This window comes from Notamacropus eugenii, chromosome 7 (genome assembly GCF_028372415.1).
Source record: "Notamacropus eugenii isolate mMacEug1 chromosome 7, mMacEug1.pri_v2, whole genome shotgun sequence".
NCBI classification, from domain to species: Eukaryota; Metazoa; Chordata; class Mammalia; order Diprotodontia; family Macropodidae; genus Notamacropus; species Notamacropus eugenii.
The window spans coordinates 105,129,786-105,150,116 of record NC_092878.1 but is presented as its reverse complement, the minus strand read 5'-3'; the positions used below and the strand labels follow the sequence as shown (position 1 = coordinate 105,150,116).

The 20,331-nt window shown below is 38.8% G+C and overlaps 1 protein-coding gene across 1 annotated transcript in view; it reads left to right on the top strand.

Annotated features, from left to right (window-relative positions):
* The first annotated feature begins 4,001 nt into the window (after window positions 1-4,001).
* The window catches only part of SORBS2 (sorbin and SH3 domain containing 2), a 487,674-nt gene continuing 471,344 nt past the window's right edge, over window positions 4,002-20,331 (top strand). The window contains exon 1 of the mRNA XM_072622632.1: window positions 4,002-4,142. The gene's annotated coding sequence lies outside the window, so the exon portion shown is untranslated. The remainder of the gene's footprint in view (window positions 4,143-20,331) is intronic.

The following is a 20,331-nucleotide window of genomic DNA, read 5'->3' as shown; positions in this document are numbered from 1 at the left end:
TAAATGTTCTATCTATCTATTGATCTATCTATCCTGGTCATAATGTATCCTGTGAATTGTGGAATACCACCGTCATAGGAGAATGACAGTTGTAGGTGGCTCAAAAGACAACGGAAAGGCATATAGGGGTTGTAAACAGATTGCAGCATGTAACCAGTGGTAACCTATGCATATAGGCATGCATTAGAAAAGCATGTGTATGAATGGTGACAGATGGACAGGTAGGATGTTGTACTTATATCCATAAAATAAACACTTACCTATATTTGTATGTGTGTGTACATAGAATATTTAAACAAATAGAGACAGCTAGAAGGTGCTCAGAACTGCGTGAGAATAGAAGTTTACAATTCATTTGGGAAAATTCTCAGACTTCACAAAACTGCCCTCGGGAATCCCACAGTGTTTATGGTCACCAAACCAGTTTTCTCTTCTCTTTTCAGTTCCCCATTATATACTGTCTTTTTCAATTAGTATGCAAGCTGAAATAATAAAAAATCATTTTCAGAACAGAAGAGTATTCACAGAATATAAACCATAATCATCAACTAAAGTCTTTGAATGAAAAAGCTTCCTAGAATATGCAGTTTAAGACTAAGATGGATTAATATAACTACATTACTGGAACTTTGGCTAAAGGTTTTCTTTAGTAACAGTTATTTATAAAATTATTCTAACATTTCAAAAAATCACAGGCATCTTGTCCATCCCATACACAAAAGGAATCCCCATTATAATTTTACATAAGAAGTACTCATAGAGATTCTCCTTACAGGTCTCCAAAAAAGGGTTGGATCCCTCACAGGAGACAGTAGATTCTGTTTTTACATGTTCTAATTTTTACTGTTTTTCCTAAATTTGTCTCTTTCCCCTATTCCTTATTCTGTCATCTGGTACCCAGCCCAGGTCACCCTTGTTCATTATTTGTGTTTTGATGGCTCAGAGTGAGTGTAAATGGCAATTGTTTCTATTCTGACCGGAAACTCTGAGGGTCTTCCCCTCACAGATTGATTCTTTTAGGAAGTCAAACTAGGCCATCTTTTGCCTCAATTCTTATGTAGCCTTGAATCATTGAATGGGTGTTGCTTCAGACAAACTGAGATCTGGGAAAGACCTTAGCTTTAAAAGACCAAGGTCTCCCACTGCATCCAGGAACATCTTCATTCATCCTGATCTGTCTTGCCACTGGACCCAGATCTGGAAGAAAAAGTCAGGCTGATGACTTCGCCCAGCCCTGCCTCACTTAAATCTAATTCACTTGCAAGTCAAGACATCATGCATCTGATGGCATTTGTCCTCTGGGAGAATGAAGGATGACAACAATATGGGATCAAGCAAAACAAGTCTAGTGCCTCCTACATGTGACAGCCCTTCCAGATCATTTTCATATGTTTCCTCCCCCTCCCAGGTTTCCAAGTCTTCCTTTCTCTTGCCTAAAAATTCCTAGTTCTTTCCATTGATTCTCATATCGCATGCACCCAAAGCCTTTCACCATCCTGATTCCTTCTTAAACTGTCAGGTCCAGAACTAAAGACAACACATCCAGGTCCCAATTAGTGTGATCTGTGAATCCCCTGGAGTGGTCTCATTATTTGTATCTGGACAACATATTTTCTGTGGTCTGGAACCAATGATCATATTTTACATAATTATGACTTAACATAGTGTGAATTAGAATAAAAAAAAAACCACTCTGGGACATTCATTGTTTGCACTAATTGGGACCTAGCTAGGTTTCAGATGAGATCTGCCACAGCAGAATACTTTGTCACCTCAGCTTCTAATTGCTGAACCTATACCTCCTTAATGTAGCCCAAGATCACATGAGTGTTTTCAGCTGCCACACCACTGATTCATATTAAGTTTATGGGCCAGCATTACTCTCAGATCTTTTCCACACAAATATCTAACTATGCCTCCTTCATCTTGTACTTGTGAAGCTGATTTTTTTGTATTCATGCATAAGACTTTGTGTTTATCTCTACTGAGGTGTATTTCAGCAGACTCAATTCAGTGCCCTAACTTATCAAGATCTGTTGAGATCTATTTGTATAGTGAATTCTTTAGAACAAAAGTTTCAAACGTACTGCCTGCTGCCTGCCAGCTACCTAGCACCAGATTAAAATGTAATTGGGAATATTAACAAAATAAACAAAAATGCAATAATTCAAAAGATACCATACAATTTAAAACTAAGTCAATACACAGCTAATGGGAATCCTTCTGTATTTAGTTTTTGATTTTGATCTGACACCATTGCTTTAGAATTTTAAAAACTCTTTTACTTCCATTATCTTATTTAAGTTTCACAAAAATCTTGGAAGGTAGAAATAGCATGTATTATTTCTTTTATTGTATAGATGAGAAAACTGAGATCCAGGGTGGTTAAGGGATATGTTTAAGGTCAAATAGGTAGAAAGGACCAGAGCCAAGAATCAGACCTATGATTCCTGAAACATACCAATTGTTTTACTTGTTTGCAACTCTTAAATTCTCATTATAAGCCAGATTCCACAGGCAAAGCAAGGAAAACTTTGAGATCATTCTTTGGAGGCGCTAAGCACAAAGGAACTCATGATTTCCTTAGTTTGGGAAATTCTTCTGTGAGAGCCACCTCCAACTAAACCAGATTATAACCTACCAATGACTTAGAAGGATCATAGATACAGACTTGGAAGAGAACTCAGACACTCTGTAGTCTAACCCTGTCATTTTGTAGATGAGGAAACTGAGGTATGGGGATGTTAAGTGACTTCCCCAAGGTTACCCAGGTAGTGTCAGGTACAGGATTTGAACACAGGTCTTCTGGTTCCAGGGCCAGCACGTTTAATATTATAGTCCCATGGAAGGTCTTAGAGAATTGGGTGAAGCAATAAACATTAGGTAATGTATCTATTGTCATCTAGCTAGTAATATCAGTAATATCAGAGGCAGGCTTTGAAACTAGGTGTACTTGACTCCAAGTCCAGCACCCTCTCCACTGCTCCATGCTATTATTATCTGGATCATTCAGGTGAAATACCTATTTGCATCTGATACCTTCACCTTTTCCTTCTAATTACCAATCCACAAGTATTTATTAAGCACCTACTCTGTGCCAGGCACCAGGGATACAAAAATAAAAGTGAAACAGTCCCATACCTTTTATATTCTATGAGGGAGACAATATGCACTACAAATTAGCATACACAAAATAAACTCAAGGGTATATTTATGGGGGATGGGCGTGGAGGACACTACAATTCTGTAGAAAATTGACTCAATTGTCCATTTCAGTTTGCTACTGAAGACCAAGTCACAAGGTTTTACATTCTACGGGAGAGAATCTAATATGCCACTCCTTGATCTTTATGTTTCATTAGTCTAGCCATGTTAAATCACCTATAAATATTAAAACCCTATATTGTTTAAGTGGTGTGATTTATAATACTTTCCTAAGATGGATTAGGTAGCCTTATTTAACTGCATCTTCCAGGCTTTCTTAATAACCCTCTTAATGTAGTCTGTCATTCCCATCTGCTTTGATTTAAAGTTGATTATACTGACTGGTTAGTGCAGGGAGAAGCCTGCTGACCACTTCAGACGTATGCTAAGCTCATAGAATTTTCAGAGAGTAAGTACAAGTCTACTGTTGCCAGGTTATCCATTCTTCGGTTTGTTCTCCAGCGTTTACCCAGGACTATGGAAAACCAGATATTAGGTTTGCCTCCTAGAAAAGCTGCTTTCTTTTTCTTGGTTTTTTAACCATGTCAAACCAAACTGCCCCCTTATTCCCCAAACAGCAACCCTGCGCCAGCATCCCTAGAGGAAGGCTGCTGACCACAGCCCAAGGTTAAGACAAGCCGAGCCATCGGCCAATCAGCCGAGGAGGGCTCCGGGGCGCTGATGCTCCCAGACAAATAGTACGGTGCGGTGCCGATTGATGACTACTTGATGGCGCATGAATACAACATACATGTTGTAAATGCTGTGCCAGCGCTCTCAGCGGGCGCCCATGCAAATCCGAGAGCGGAGGGGGCACTGAGACGGGATACCCAGTGTTCCCGGTGTTGAAACTGACGCTTTCGCCTCTCCAGCTGGAAAGCATCCGACAAGGAGACCAGGACCGCAGCATCCCTGTGCTGGAATGTTCTCATGCTAAGGTATCTTCCTCTGCTCCCCTTATCTCTAAGAATGCCAGAAAGCGGGGATTTGGGGCCCCTCCCTCCCCACCCTTGCCTGAGTACGCCTCCGGACGGATGGGGTGATCCCCAGCAATGCTTTGTTTTTGTTTCTTGCCTGAATGGCAGCTTAGAAATGGTTAACATCCCAGGGAGGTGTTCGGAAGATCAAAAGGGAAACGGGTTTGCTGAGCTGCGCTGAACCTCCACTGCTCCGAAAGCCTTGATCGCCGGGGTCTCTTTGTGAACCTCGCTATTGTTCCGAACCGTAGCTGGGACTAGTGCAGGGGGGTAGGTGAAGGGTGGACTGTTTGTCCCCGTTGCGAAAGCGAAGGGTGGGTAGAAAGGAAACGGTCAAAGAGACCGCATGCAGCATATGGGAGCGCCAGAAATCTTAGAGGGCAAGTGAGGACCAAATTGCTGGTAAATGGCAGACCTGCAAATTGTGCCAGGATGAGCACCACTAGAAGGACCGTTAAGGCAAAAGTTTTATGGGAATACACGTTTCATACCTTACTGTCATGCTTAAGAACAGAAATGCCTCAGTGGGGGAAGGGAGGGGCATTTAGAATAGACGGCTGCCTTTAATGAGTCCCAAAGTCATGAGTAAATGAGAATCACTTGTATTCCCTGCCTGGGGAATTGAAAGAATAATCTTACTGTGCAGGAAATAAAGAAAGACCCACAAGCATAACATGTATTTGTTGGACTGACATATAAGCTTTGGGTTGTATTTCTTGTCTTTTCTGTGTTTTCTTTTGTCTCTGATCGGCCTCAGCTATTGGAAGGATAGGTGAAACAACAACTTTCATTCATTCCAATTAAATCAATTATTTGTTCTATGCATCAGATGAGAAACCTTTAGACCTGACTTTAGAGAGCTAAGCCATCAATAGCAGATCATATGAAACCTTCGCATTTCTAAGTTATCCATCACTTTCAGTGGACTCTTTAAAAAAGAAATATCATCAGGTTTTGAATGCTGGTCTCCTGGAAGTTGACATGTGTGTCCTCTTCCCCATTTTCCACCACTTCCTCCTGAGATATGCTGCTCTAATTAATCTTTTCTAAAAGGAATAACAAATTTAATCATAGTTGTTTACTGTTAAGACTCAATTTGATAATATCCTATCAAAGGTCTTTCTATTTTTGTCATAGATCCATGAAAGGTTTCCTTCCAGAAGAAGGAGGGATATTAAAATATTGATTATACTGACTCAATTGCCTTGCCTACTTTTTATTCATAATTTATTAAAAATGTTACACAAAGATGAATGCTATTTGTCTCTGTGGCATAATCAATATAACAAAACTTAAGTTTGCCTGTTTCTACAGACCACATAATATATGAATTTATAAAGCCTACCGTTTTTATAAACAGTAAAATTACCCTGCTATTCACCACATGTAAGTTCAAATAATAGGTTAGAGACTGTCAAAGCACTGGCGCTTGAGTTATGACTAAGGAGTGGACATAAAAATAAATATGGAAATCTTTCCTGGAAGGTTGTACATGAAGCAATTGCTAGGTAATGTCTATTTCCATTTTAAAAATTTCATTTTCACACAGCTTCTGAATTGGTAGATTTAAAACTTTAAAAATGAAAAAAGTAACCAGATTTTTGGGGGGAATTTATTGGCATCTTTAAAGGGATGCATAAAAGAATTAAGCAACCGGAAATGTTCATTCTGACAAGGAGGAGAATGTGGGGATAACATGAGGATGATTTTGAAGCCTATGAAGTATTACCATGAAGGAAACATACCAGAACAGGAAGAAACAGACCCTTTTGGCCTCAGACAATACGGTTAGATGCAAGGAAGATGTCGTCCTGACAGGGAGGAGTGGGGTGTGCAGAAGTGTATTACAGAAGGAAGCAGTGACGTTCCCTTTCCTAGAGATATTGAAAAACAGGCTCAATTCTCACCAGTCTGGAATGAGTTCCGTATTCTAAATGTCAGCCCAAGTGGTTGGCTGTCTATGTGATGTAGTTTAAGGACACTGGGAAGGGCCCATACTTTACAAAGTAATCTTTCCTGAAATGTATGATGGTGGAAACTATACTTTAACCATAAACCCCTTAGTTTAAGAATTTGTTTTTCTATGAAAATGTAAAGTGTTAGAAACAACAGGGCAAGCAGAGCAAGGGGGACAGGTGGGAAAGAAAGGGAATCTTCATCTTGATGGTAGGTATGTAATCCACCAGTTATTTAAGGGGAACTGGAATAGAATGTTTCCTGAAGCCTTAATTTGTTGATACAGTGCAAGATAATAGAAAAGGGGAACAAGAAAAAATGAAGAAAGGCCTTCATTGCAGCAAGCCTATATTACTGGGGTGGCCTGGGGTCTGCGAGCACCGCCCCCCTTGTCATTTTGTGCCCTAGTGGTAGGGGAAATCAACCAGTTGGATGTGGCTCATGGAATCGTCTGGGGGGTGTCTTGTGGTCTTCTCTCTGTGTTGGCAAGCTGCCCAGAGCTCCCTAAAGAAAGGATACCATAAGGGAACAGGTTAATGATAATCTGAATGATGATCTCAGGCTCAGCTGTTGCCACCTACCTGAGTCCATTCATTTTCTCTCAGTGATTCCTGGTGGTACAGCCCAGAGACCATCATCCAAAAGCCCTTGGGAAAGATGAAACTTTAAGCCGATTTCAGCCATGAATGAAAAAATCTGAGTGTGTGCTTTAAAGGGCAGTTGTTGAAGAAGAAGGAAGAGTACTGAATAGTTGAGCATAGAGGAGAGGGGAGAATAATGTAGAATAGGACAGGGATAAGAATCTACCAGATGCATTTCTTGGCTCATAGGCCTCTGGGAATCCATAAAAGTCATATTGTGAAATATAGTGTATCCTGCCCCTCCAAAATCCAGCTTTGAGGCCCTGCCTTGTCTATGAGAAAACAGGCTGTAGACAGATGTTTCACCTTCTTTGTCAATCATAGGAAACTGAGGAAGATGAAGGTAGGATTAAATCAAATTGAGTGGCAGGATACAATTTTTATGGACCTAGTGATTTTTGCCTAGTTCAATGACATTTTCTTTGAAGATCTCATCTAATCTGGCCAATCATGTGATCCCATATAGGCAGGGGGACTATGGGTACACATTTTATTTTCGCAAGGCTTTCATTAATATATTCACATTGTACTTGAGGGGCATGGACTTATAAAATCTGAAAATTATACAGTGATAAGCTCCTCTATATGGTTATGCCTAGGCAAAATGGTATATTCTTGGTACCCACCTCCCATATCTCTCTACTACTGCCACTAGCCAGGGATGGGAAATCTGTGACCTCAAGTCCATATGTGGCTCTCTAGATCCATTGGTTCTGTGAAGTTTGGATTCAGTCAAAGGGCCACACTTGAAGACCCAGAGAGCCACATGTGACCTTGAAGCCACAGGTTCTCCACCCTTGTACTAGTCCCTCCAAGGGCCTATAGGTTACCTAAAAACAAAGTTTGGGGTTTTCATTTTTCCCAAAAGACTCTTCCTGCATTTAAGGGAAAAAAATGTTAAATTTAAAATGAAACATAAAGGATACTTGGGCAGTGGAAAACAGGAATCTGATCCTAAAAGGTCCAGATGCCCAGCATTCCTCCCCGGGCTAATAGATTTCTTCTGCAAAAAGTATCCAGCTTAGCCACCAGGTACCTCGGTCACCTTGCCTTGAAAGCAAGACCCCACAAATCCTTTCCCCAGTACAATGGATTTTTTATTTACTTGTATTTGTCTCCCAGTAGAATGTAAGCTCCTCTAGGGCAGGGGCCATTTTGTTTTGTTTTTGTTTGGCATTCCCCAATACCTAGCATGTTTTGTTGAACAGACACCAAAAGGAATTTTACTAGCCCTTGTGTTTAACCTTATCTTACATACTCATACATATTCATTATTGGTGTACTTGGCATCTACTTATCTAAGATTGGTACATGGTGGGGGGGGGGGTGGGAGAAGTCCTCTGGTTTCTGTTGTCTTTCACAATTGACAGCTGAATTCAGTCCCCTCATTCCCTTAGCAGGCATCCTGATCATCCTAGAACATATCTAGAACCACTCCTCTGGACTTTGGTTACAGGTACAGCTCCATTTCCTAGAACCAGACCTTGGTTGGGATGCCAGGGTAGCAGGGATGTGGAAACAGAAATCTTGTAATCGTTTTTGTGCAAATCTTCTGCTGGTTGTTTTTATGTTATTAATAAATCCTGTAGTTTTTTTAATTAAATTAAATTTTAAATTATTATTTTTATTTATTTTAGTGTTCAACATTCACTTCTCTAAGATTTTGAGTTCTAAATTTTCCCCCATCCTCTCCTTCCCACCGAGACTACATGCAATCTGATGTAGACTACACATGTACAAACATATCAAACATATTTCTGTGTTAGTCATGTTGTAAAGAAGAATTAGAACCAAAGGGAAAACCCACAAGAAAAAAGAAACAAAAAAAGAGAATGAGAAAAAATGAGTATGCTTCAATCTGCATTCAGACTTCATAATTCTTTCTCTGGACATGGATCGCATTTTCCAATATGAGTCTTTTGGAATTGTCTATAATCTTTGCATTGCTGAGAAGAGCTAAGTCTACCAAAGTTGGTCATCGTACAATATTACTGTTACTATGTACAGTGTTCTCCTAGTTCTACTCACTTCACTCAGCATAAAGTTCATATGAGTCTTTTCAGTTTTTTCTGAAATCTGCCTATTTCTCCTTTCTTGGGGAACAATAGTATTCCATTACATCCATATATCACAACTTGTTCAGCTGTTCTGTAATTGATGGACATCCCCTCAATTTCCAGTTCTTTGCCACTAAAAAAAGAGCTGCTGTAAATATTTTTGTACCTATGGATCCTTTTCCCATTTTTATGATCTCTTTGGGATACAGTCTTAGAAGCAGTATTGTTGGGTCAAAGGGTATGCACAGTTTTATAGCCCTTTGGGCATTGTTTCTAAATCCTGCAGTTTTGACATGAGTGTGTGACTGTGCTTCTGATTCTTGAGATGTTGGGCTGAATATCATCCATATGTAATAGCTAGAGAAACTCAAGCTGAGAAACGTTAAGAGACATGCTCAGGATGATACAACTAATTAAGTGACAGAGTCAGAACTAGGACTCTAGGGAAGGGACTTCGACTGTAGATCCAAGTACTCTTTGGACTATTCTACCAGGGATGGGGAGCCTGCAACCTCCAGGCCATATGCCTTCTAGGTCCTCTTGTGCAGACTTTTGACTGAATCCCAGTTTTACAAAACAAATCCTTTTTATTAAGGGGATTTGTTCTGTGAAGTTTGGATTCAGTCAAAGGGCCACACTTGAGGATGAAGACCACATATGGCATGGAGGCTACAGGTTCCTTACCCCTGGACTATTCAATTCAATTCAACCAACATTTATCAGGGCAGCAAAGTGGTACACTGTGTAGAATGCCAGACTTGGAATTAGGAAGATCGGAGCTTAAAGTGTCTCAGACACTTACTTGCTATGTGACCCTGGGGAGGTCACTGAACCTCTGTTTGCCTCAGTTTCCTCATCTCTCTATGGGCTGAGTGAAGGTGGGCAAATGATATAATGGTGAAAGCATGTGAAAACAAAATTGTTTTGTTTTAAATGTACTGAAAGCTCATGGTGTTTGACAATGAATCTATTCTGCAAGGATCCTACCTGAAAAAATTCAAGAAATGTGATTTAATTACTGAACCTTTTGAAGTTACCATCCGAGCTTATGATGTGTAAGTTTGTTAAGACAGGCAATGTAAATAAAGATATGGAAAAATTCTTTTCCCCTTCAAGTCTGAAACAATTTTTTTTTATTCCTTAACAAAAGTACACTAAGAGAGAAGTGTATAGCCTCATTTGACATGATTTCAATTAGGCATAATAATTTCCATCAGCTTTTTTTTTATCCAAATACATTTATATTTTATTCATTGGGAAATAAAGAAGGCTAGCAATGCCATTGTACATTTTCTAAATTCCAGTCTTTAAGGGAGTTATAAAGTGAGATGAGGCTCACTGACCCTGGGTCTAGAGAGAGGGGAAAATTGGAAAGACACCAAATTATCAAGGATTACAAACATATGTATCAAAAATATAGGTCACTATTCTGTTTGTATATTAGTAATATATCATAGGATAATCGATTTAAATTAAATTAAAAATAGATTTAAATTTTTAAAGGACCATACCCGTCATTTAGTCTAATAACTCCATTTTACAGGTGAGGAAATTGAGGTATAGAAAGTTTAAGGGACTGACTTAAGGTCGTTAGTTAGTAGCAGAGCAGAAATTCAAAGCTTGGTTTGCTGAATCCAAATCCAGAGTTCTTTCCACTGTGCCACACTGTCTCCTTTGAAAGGCCTTTTCTCACAATAGCCCATAAGATAGGTCATGTAAATAGTATTATTTCTACTTACTAGATGAGGCAACCAAGCCTCACTAAAGCCAAATGATCTACCCATGGTTAGATCACTAGTGTCGCTCCTTCTGAGTCCAGAACCCCATCTACTGTGCCCTACTGCCTCTTAATTTATCATGTGTATAAAGCTTCATAGTTTCCAAATCCATCTCTACCCATTATTATTTCGTCCAATACAACTCTGTGAGGTTGGTAATGAAACTTCTGTCATGCCCATTTTATAGATATGAAAACTGAGGCTTGGAGGAGTTTAGATGCCTCATGCCACTGTTAGACACTGGTCATCTTGAATGAACTACAACCATAGATAACAGTGTTCCAAGACCTTTTCTATCATTCAAGTCATTTGTAGCATGAATTTTCCCTTTGTCCTAGATTTTTTTGTTGCCCAAGCATTTCTTCCTAATTCATGGTCTAAAATATATTATGCTTGACTCTGTCTCCTTGTGTACTTTTTGCACATTTATTCTGAAAGGGCTGTTGCCACATAGTATTGCAATATTACCATACGCACCAAATTTTTTTTCTTCCTTTTCCCAAGTCATTATACAATGATAGGGAATTTGAGGCAAGTATGTGTGACAAAATGTAAACATGTGTGTTTGGACAAGAGCGGGGAGGGGAAACTTTCCAGTTTTCTATATTTATTGTGTTTTCGAGGTAATATTTCTAGTTCTTCTGGTAGATTTGGAGATCAGTCATCAACTTTTCATCTGCAAAATATCTTTTGAAAAAGAGCCCAGGACCCATAGCCCCTTAATGTGGTTTTTAGTAAACAGCAGGCCTCCAGGGCAAGAATAACCTTCTTCCTTTTTAATCTGCATCTCCAGTGTCTAACTGCAGCAGGCACACCAGAGGGGCTTTAAAAATACTTATCAGTCGATCTGAGGATCAAGGGACATAATATTGTAAAGTACTTTGTAAACCTCAAAACACTGTACAGATGGTGTCTATATTGTTATTATTATATCTGAAACTCTGGGCTGAATTTTCTGTTAAATTTTAGAGTTATATTCTATGACCCTGGTGGAGCTCTGGTAAAAAGCCACATACCTCAAGGGACAGGAAAGAAATTACCAGAGATTGTTACCCAGCAACAGTCAGTACTGTGAATTGGTTATTAATATCTCTAGGACAGTGGTTGTCCCAGCAAAGCACTATCATCCTGACGGTAATACTGATCCTTGTTCAGATGTATTCAGCAGCTCCCTATTGACCAGAACACAGCTTCACAAACTTTCTGTTGACTCTTAAAAATTATTGAGGACCCTCAAAACTTTTATTATGAAGGTACTATCAATCCATACTTACTGTATTAGAAATTTAAACTGATTAATTTTTAAAAACATGTATTTCTTAATTCATTTAAATAACATTAATATACCTATTCCATCTTAACATAAATAACATTTTTATGAAAAAATAGCTATTTTTGGAACAAAATAATTAATGAAAAGAGTATCATTGTTTTACATATTTTGGTAAATTTCTTCAGTGTGTGGATTAATATGAAACAGATTCTCATATCGGTTTCTGCATTCAATCTCTGGTGATATATTGTTTTGGTTGACATATCTGAAGAAAACTGGCTTCACATAGATAAGTAGTTGGAAAAGGGAGGAGTATTTAATCAGCAAATAACATTTTAGTATTAAGTAACTATATCAATTGTAAAAATAGTTTTGACCTTGAGAACACCAGGTAGAGTCTCGAGGACTCCTAGGGGTCCCCAGACCATACTTTGAGAACTGTTGGACTAGAGGATAAAATGTAAGTTCTTTATCTTTACACTCAAGGCTCTTCATCATCTGGATCCTGTTGACTTTTGTCAGCTTTATTTCACTCTATATCCTTGCTCCCCTTCATAAACTTTTTGATTTCATCAAAGCCATCTACAAGACTGTTCTTATCCTTCCCTCCCATGGCTCCGTAGATTTTCACAGACTATCCTCCATTTCTGGATCAGTCTTCCCTCCACATCTCTGTCCCTTGGTATCCATGATCCCTTCTGGTGTTCCAAGAGGCTTGATAGCAGTGGGAAGGGACCAGACTGCAGGCTCCATCAAGGCAGGGACTGTCATGCTTGTTTGTATTTATATCCCTAGTTTTTACCACAGTCTCTGGCACCTAGTGTGCACTTTTCATTTGTTCATTCGTGCCATCAGATGTAGTCGGTGTTCTTGGTTAGTTTCACTGAACTCTTTTTTCTATTTCTTTTTAAATCTTTGTTACAAGGGAGGGTTTTCTGGATAAGAGATAAGAGATTAGAAGAACATATTTAGAAATGAGTATGATATACAAAAGCATCAATAAAATTATTGTATACGTGTATATATACTTATACATGCATGCATATTGTTGTTCAGTCCTTTCAGTTATGTCCAATTCTTTGTGGACACTTAGGCTTTCTTGGCAAAGATAGAAGAATAGTTTGCCATTCCCTTTTCCAGCTCCTTTTACAGATAAGGAAACTGAGGCAAAGAAGGTAAAGTAACTTGCCCAGGGTCACACAGCTGGTAAGTGTCAGAGACTGGATTTGAACTCTGGCCTTCCTGACTCCAGGCTGGGACTCTATCCGCTGCACCATCTAGCTGCCTATATGTGTGTGTGTGTGTATGTATATATGTATCTGTGTATATGCATGTATATATGTAGGTATATGTATATATGTATGTGTATAGTGTGTATGTATAGATGTATTGTGTGGGTAGGTATAGGTGTATAAATATGTATGTGTATGTGTGTTATACGCACATATATGTATACACAGATATCTACATGCCTATATATTTGTGCATACACAAGTAGATACCTATATATTATATGTATTCATATATGTATGTATGTCTATATACATATGTATAACTATATATATGATATGAGAGTAGGAGTGGGGGGAGGGGTGTTAGTGTAGCTGCCACTTGGTGTATTGGATAGAATGCTGTCCTTGGAACCAGGAAGACCTGGGTTCAAGTCTCACCTCTGACACATGCTGGCTGTGGGTCCCTGGACAAGTCACTTACCCTTTTGGTGCTTCAGACAACTGTAAGTCTTGGAGGTGCTGAACTGCACTGCTAGAAGACATCTCCCCATGGAGCGTTCCCTATACCAATAACATCACATAAAACTCGGTAAATATGTGTTTATATGTAAGTATATACAAATGTAAGTATTTACCTGTATATGTAAAGTACATTGTAAAAGGGAGGGAAAACTGAAGAAATAAAAGCAAGAAAGCCCCAGGCAAGGGGGTCTTGAAAGAACAAATTCTTCTTCCATCTGGGTCTTGGTAGCACCAAGTAATTGGCAGAAATTGCAGCCTTGTCCTAGCCTAGGCAGTTCCTTTTGAAAGTTGCTCTGGGGGGAGTGTCTTCATATAACGCCACAGTTATTTTTTGATAATGGGTGATTTCTTGAGTCAATATGCTCTGAGTTAATATGCTCTCCAACAGCCCAGATTTTTGTAATTTTGTTATTTGAACTACAATCATTTTGTTCCCTGAATAAAAGGATCTAAGGGAGCTATTAAACAAGATTTGAGTCTCTTTGGAACATTTAGGGCTCTTTTTTAAAAAATTGTAAAATGTAAATCCCAAATGGAACCATGTTTAAAAAGTCTTGGCTTGGCTCCAGTATAATTTGTGCTCATTTAACTCAACAATTCAGAAAGCATTTTTTAAATGCCTACTATGTGCCAGGCACTACACCAAGTCCTGGGGATGAAAAGATACATGTGAAAGTCTCTCCTCTCAGGGAGCTCCCATTCTACTGGAGGAAATATCTCCATTGACAATATTGGAGAAGGAACAAGTCCATAATTTCTTGGAAACATCCTGCATTACTCTTGTCAAAAACTTTTTCCAAATTTTTTATAAAAAGAGATTTATTAATAAAATCAAAACGAACATTCTTTACCATCTTGTATACCTCTGGCTACAAGGACAGGTATGCATTTCCAGCTCTGACACCTTGACAAATGGTTCCATAATCCTTGGGCATTTTCAAATAGCTAAACGTATAAAAACTTTATAGGTATGTCATCCCACTCCATGTGCATCGTCTACACATTGTTCAATCCTTTGGCATCTCTTCCAGTTCTCAAGGAGGCTTTTTTTTTTCCTATCCTCTTTCTTGGCCTCATTTTCTTGGTTTTAGTCTTATCTGTTTAAAATCGTTGTTTCCAAGCTGAAAGTGATAGCTTACCTTTTTAATTCCAGTTCTTTTTTCTTCCATGAGTCTCTTTCTTCATAGTCCACACTTCTCCAATACACTCATTTACTAAACATGACAGTCACTGTACACTCCTTATAATATTTGAGCTGTGTTTAGCCTATGTTTTAAATATGGGGATTTGTATTGTTTGGCAAACAGTCTGATGTAAGTTCAGTTTTAATACCACCTGGCCAGCAGTCTCTTTCCTGGTTGGAAGAGGGAAATTCATCATCTGTATGTACCTGTTTTCTCCAGGGAAAAGCAAGAATAAAACTGACCACCCCATAGGAATGACAGGATCAAGCAACGTAATTTAAAAGTTGATTGTTACGTTAATTTTCATAAAGTTATCTAGCTGTGAGGATCTTTCAAGTGTAACATTTGACACAAAGTATGCCCTTGCACCTTAAAATATAGCAGAAAAAAGGCTCATTTTTTTGTTTAAAAATTTTTATGTAATATGTATTCTTCCCTCCAACATCATTTCCCTTCTCCACCCCCAATTTACCAACAGTGTAAAGAAGCCAGCATTCCCACATCTTTGAAACTCTTTGACCACTTGGAGAATGAAGGAGTATAACTAAATTTGAGATTAAAATCTAATTAAGCAAAAACCCATTAACCTAATTAACCCAGTTATCTAATTGCTTTAACACCCTGTCTTTCAAAGATCAGAAATCTAATGGTTAACGACAGGTGAGACTATTCTCTAATGTAAGTAACAAAGAGAAACAGATGCCTTGTAAAAAAGAGGTCTCCCCAGCAACATAGGAACACGTCTTTCTTTGGAACCCAGGGAGCCAAGTAGGAATGCAGCCTCAGAATGCCCATTTGTCAATCAACATGTATTGTTTTAGAATCATGTACAATCATCAACATTTATAGATTTTGAGTAATAACTATTAGGTCTTATTCTCTCTGCCAAAGAAACCAAGAATAAACACCCCTTTGTCCGACCTAATTTGAGAGTTAATTTTTGAATCACAGTATCTGAAAACATAGCAGAAACTAAAGTATTGCATTTTTGTTAGGTGGCAGTAACCCAGTTCATACTTTCATATATCTTCTTCATTGACTCATCAATGCATATGGAATAAATCAAGGATGCTTACAAACCTCTTTGGAATCATAGATATAGAAGGGACTCTAAAAGTCATCTAGTCTGGCAATCCTACTCCTCGATCCCCTGATTTTACAGATGAGGAAATGGAGTCCCAAAAAGGTTAAAAAACTGACTAACACTGAGGCATAATTTCCTGCATACCAACTTTGTAGAGGCACCTTTAAATGTTTTGGTTAAATTCACCAACAGAATTTACAGATCATAATTCTTTTCTCATTAGTCTTCCTCTACCTACCTAAAAATTATCATGTCCGCCTCCATGAACAAGCACTAGAAAAATTCTGACTCTCAGGTTACAAAAATCCTAATGTAATCCTAATACAAATGGTTATGATTCTTCATTTTCTGTAAGAAGTAATTTCTTGACAATTTGCTATTCTGACACAAGGATTATGCAAATTTTATTTATAGGAGCAGTCTGTTGATCATGATTCACAGTGATGTATTTTCATCAGTGGATAATACAGACATGCCTCAGTGATTAGTTCAGCATCCATGGATCCTTTTTTTCTGTTTCATATAGGCAGTTGCCACATTTGTGGAACCCTATGGGATCTCACCTTCTCACATACATGCCAATTTCCATTTACTTTGTAGGCTATAGTGCTTATAAACTTTGGCTAAGGACACACCCAGTAATGGTAGCTTGATTTCACAAAATCCTTTCCTTCTCTGTACAATGAGTGGACAGCACACTAATGCACTAATACAAAACAATGATTATTAATACAATAAGATCCCTTCTAGCTCTGACTTTCTGTGAGTCTGTGCCATATCGTTTCTCCTTGATAACAGCTGAAAGTGACATGGATGAAAGGAAATTGAAGAACTTTCATGCTGTAAGCGTTTAATAATAGCTAGTAATAGTAAAAATAGCTAACATTTCTATTATGGTTTATGGTTTGCAGAGCACACACACACACACACACACACACACACACACACACACACACACACACACACACACATATTTTGAGCCTCACAACAATCCTGCAAGTCAAGTGCTATTCTTATTCCCATTTTACAGATGAAGAAGCAGCATCTGAAGGAGGTTGAGTTACTTGCTCAAGGTCACACAGACAGTTTATGCTAGAGTTGGGATTTCAACCCAGGTTTTCTTGTTTCTAGGTTCAATGCTCTCTCTCCACTATACCATCCCTTATAATGATAATAATAAGAATAGCCAGTGTTTACATAACACTTTAAGGTTTGCAAACCGCTTTGCATATATCATCTTGATTGATTCTCACAACTTTCCAAGGTAGGTGATAATATTATATTGCTAAATATTATATTGGGTGACCCGCTGATTGCTGTCAAGCATTTCAGAGAATCTGATGATGGTCCTACATGCTATACTGGTCTTACAGCCTCTTGTACTTCCCTTTACCCCATTTCTTCCCTAACAATTATAGAGTCATAGAGTTAGAACTGGCAAGAGGCTTTATGGTCATCTAGTCCAAACCTTTAACAGACAAGGAAACTGAGATTCAGGGGAGCCAAGTCAGTTTCCCAATCACATACATAGTTAAATGGTGGAGCTGGACTTTGAACAGAACTTCTCTGAGTTCAAATTCAACTAGGCATCCATATAGTATAAAGCCCAATGATAAACTCTATAGTATGCTGATTTATGAAATAATTTTTTTTATCAACCCATACTTTTTCTGATACTCTAAGTAGCTCTGAATCATTAGACTGGTCCTCCATCCCCTGCCATAGATAAAAATTCTCTCTTGCCTTCATTGTGTGATGCTTTGGCTGATGAAATTTGTTCAGTGGTCAACATTGGCATGATGATCTTTTATGCCCCTGTCTCAGTTTGTCCCTGCAGGGCCCATCTTGAATTCTTTCTGGGTTGGGAGGATCTGACAGGGACCTCGCTTTGGTGGCATAGTCTTCAAAATCCCAAGGAAGGTCACTTCTCAGTCACAGGGAGCCATTAGGGAAAGACCCATACTTCAACCTTAATGTAGCATGAAAAATGTTCTTAATCAACAAGGACACAGTAAGTACACACAGTGTATTTCACAGAATTCTTGCATGGAAGACAGTAGAGGGATGGGAGGGTATCCACTGGCATGAAAGCAGATATCCTTGAAAGAGTGAAGGAACTATTTTTAGAAAAGTATCCTTGTACAGTAAACCTTTAGTAGTAGTATGGATGGAGGTACTGTAATTAGACTCTGGAGGCCCCAGTTCAAATCCTAGTTTGGTCACTTAGTGCCTCCATGATCTTGAGTAATCAATCAGCCACCAAAGGTTAATTAAGTGCTCACTCTATGGCAGGCACAGTGGTAGGCCCTGGAGAGCAAAAGACAAAAATGAACAATCACTGTCCTCAAACAACAAGATATGCACAATATCTAAGCAAGTCAGTTAACCGCTGGGTCTGCAATAAATACCATCTGATGTCCTTTGGTCTAGTGTTCTAATGTTCCAACTCTAAATTTATGATCCTATTAACTCATATCCTCAGGCTTCCTGTAGCAATTTGTTCTTGCTAATGCACTTATCATGTTGGTATTTATGTGTTTGGTATTTATCTGTTTTTCTCTTATCCCCAAAGTAAGCTTTAAGCTCTAGGCTAGCAAGTGCTGAATCATATCTAAACTTTGTACCTTCCCCAGTGCCAAGCACAATGCTCTGCATAAACTCAATGCTAAATACCAGTTTTTGAAAATTGAATGAATTCATTCTCTAGCAGTTCTCAAAGTGTGGTCCTTTGGCCCCTGGGGGTCCCCAGAGTCCTTTCATAGGGTCCAAGATGTCAAAACTATTTTTGTAACGCTAAGACTTTATTCGCCTATTAAAACACCCATCCTGTTTCTATCTTGTTTGGTTCATTTTGCAACAAATTGAATACAGAAGCAGACAGGAGAATCCAGCCAGGCCCTTTCTCTTAAGCTAGCCATTAGCTTTACCAAAACACATAAAACATGAAGAGTTGGACATGATTGAAAAACGACTGAACGGCTACAAAAATAATTGTGAACACTTAGCAAGTCTTAAAACCACTTAGTGGTGGTTATTATTACAAACTTTACTGACTCCTTGATTCTTTTGTTATTATTGTCGTTAAGTCTTTTCAGTCCTGCCTGACTCTCAGTGACTCCATTTGGAGTTTTCTTGGCAAAGATCCTGGAGTGGTTTGCCATTTCTTTCTCCAGTTCATTTTACAGATAAGAAAACTGAGGCAAACAGGGTTAAGTGACTTGCATAGGGTCACACAGCTAGTGTCAGAAGCTGGTTATTGAACTCAGGTCCTCCTGATTCTAGGGCCAATGCTCTAGCCACCGTACCACCTAAATGCCCCTTCTTACCTCTAGAGTCAAATATAAATTGCTGACCCCACCCTACATTTCCAGACTTATTATAGATTACCATCCCTTCTACACTTAATGGTCCAGCCAAACTGATAGGTTCAACCCAGGTTACAATAGGTCATTGTTTGGGCCCCAATGGCTCAGAGTGACTGTAAATAGCTATTGTTTCTGTTTTGGCCAGAAACCCTGAGGGTCTGCCCCTCCCATATTGATTTTGTTTTCTTTGACTAGGCAAAAGAGGTCATTCTTTGCCTCATTTTTTTACCTAGCCTTAATTACTAAATGGGTATTACCTCAGTCAGTCTGAGACTTGGGAAAGACCTTAGCTGAAAAAGACTAAGGTCTTTCACTGTATTGGGGTCATCTCCTGTCGTTCTGATTCATATCCTGCCATTGGACCCAGATGGCTCTGGAGGAGAAAGTGAGACTGGTGACTTTCCAGAGCTCTCCTCACTTAAATCCAATTCACTTGCAAGTCATGGCATCACCTTCCTGATGTCATGGCCCTCTTTCAGAACAAAGGAGAGCCAACAAACAATAATCTCACACAAGATAGTCCATCTCCCATTTTCTTGCCTTTACAGAGATTGTCCACCATGCCTGAAATCACTTCCTTCTCACCTCTACCTCTTGAAATCATGGATCCTTCAAGATTGCTCAGTGGTAACCTTGTTTCTATACAGAACTTTTCTTGATCCCCACCCCCACTCCTCCCTGCCCCCAGCTCCCAGTGCCCTCCCTCCCAAAGCTGCCTTGCATTATTTGGGGTAGCATATGCTTATTATGTGCCCTTCCCTGATAGAATGTGAGCTTCCTGAGAATGAAGTTTTATTTTGGTCTGTACCTCTGGTGTCTAGCATAGTGTAGGACAGGCAATTTTGAATGCCTTTTGACTGATAGATGGATAGGAATTTTAGTGTAGTAAATGCTTAGTCAATATATTTATATTATGTTTATATGTAATTCATATTAATAAGTAAATAATAAAAGTTAAAATACACAGTGAATTCTTAATAACTACTCTTTGATGGATTGATATGGATGTTAGTTTGATCTTGAACTGTCTGGGATATCAAATAACCTCTGCATTAGCC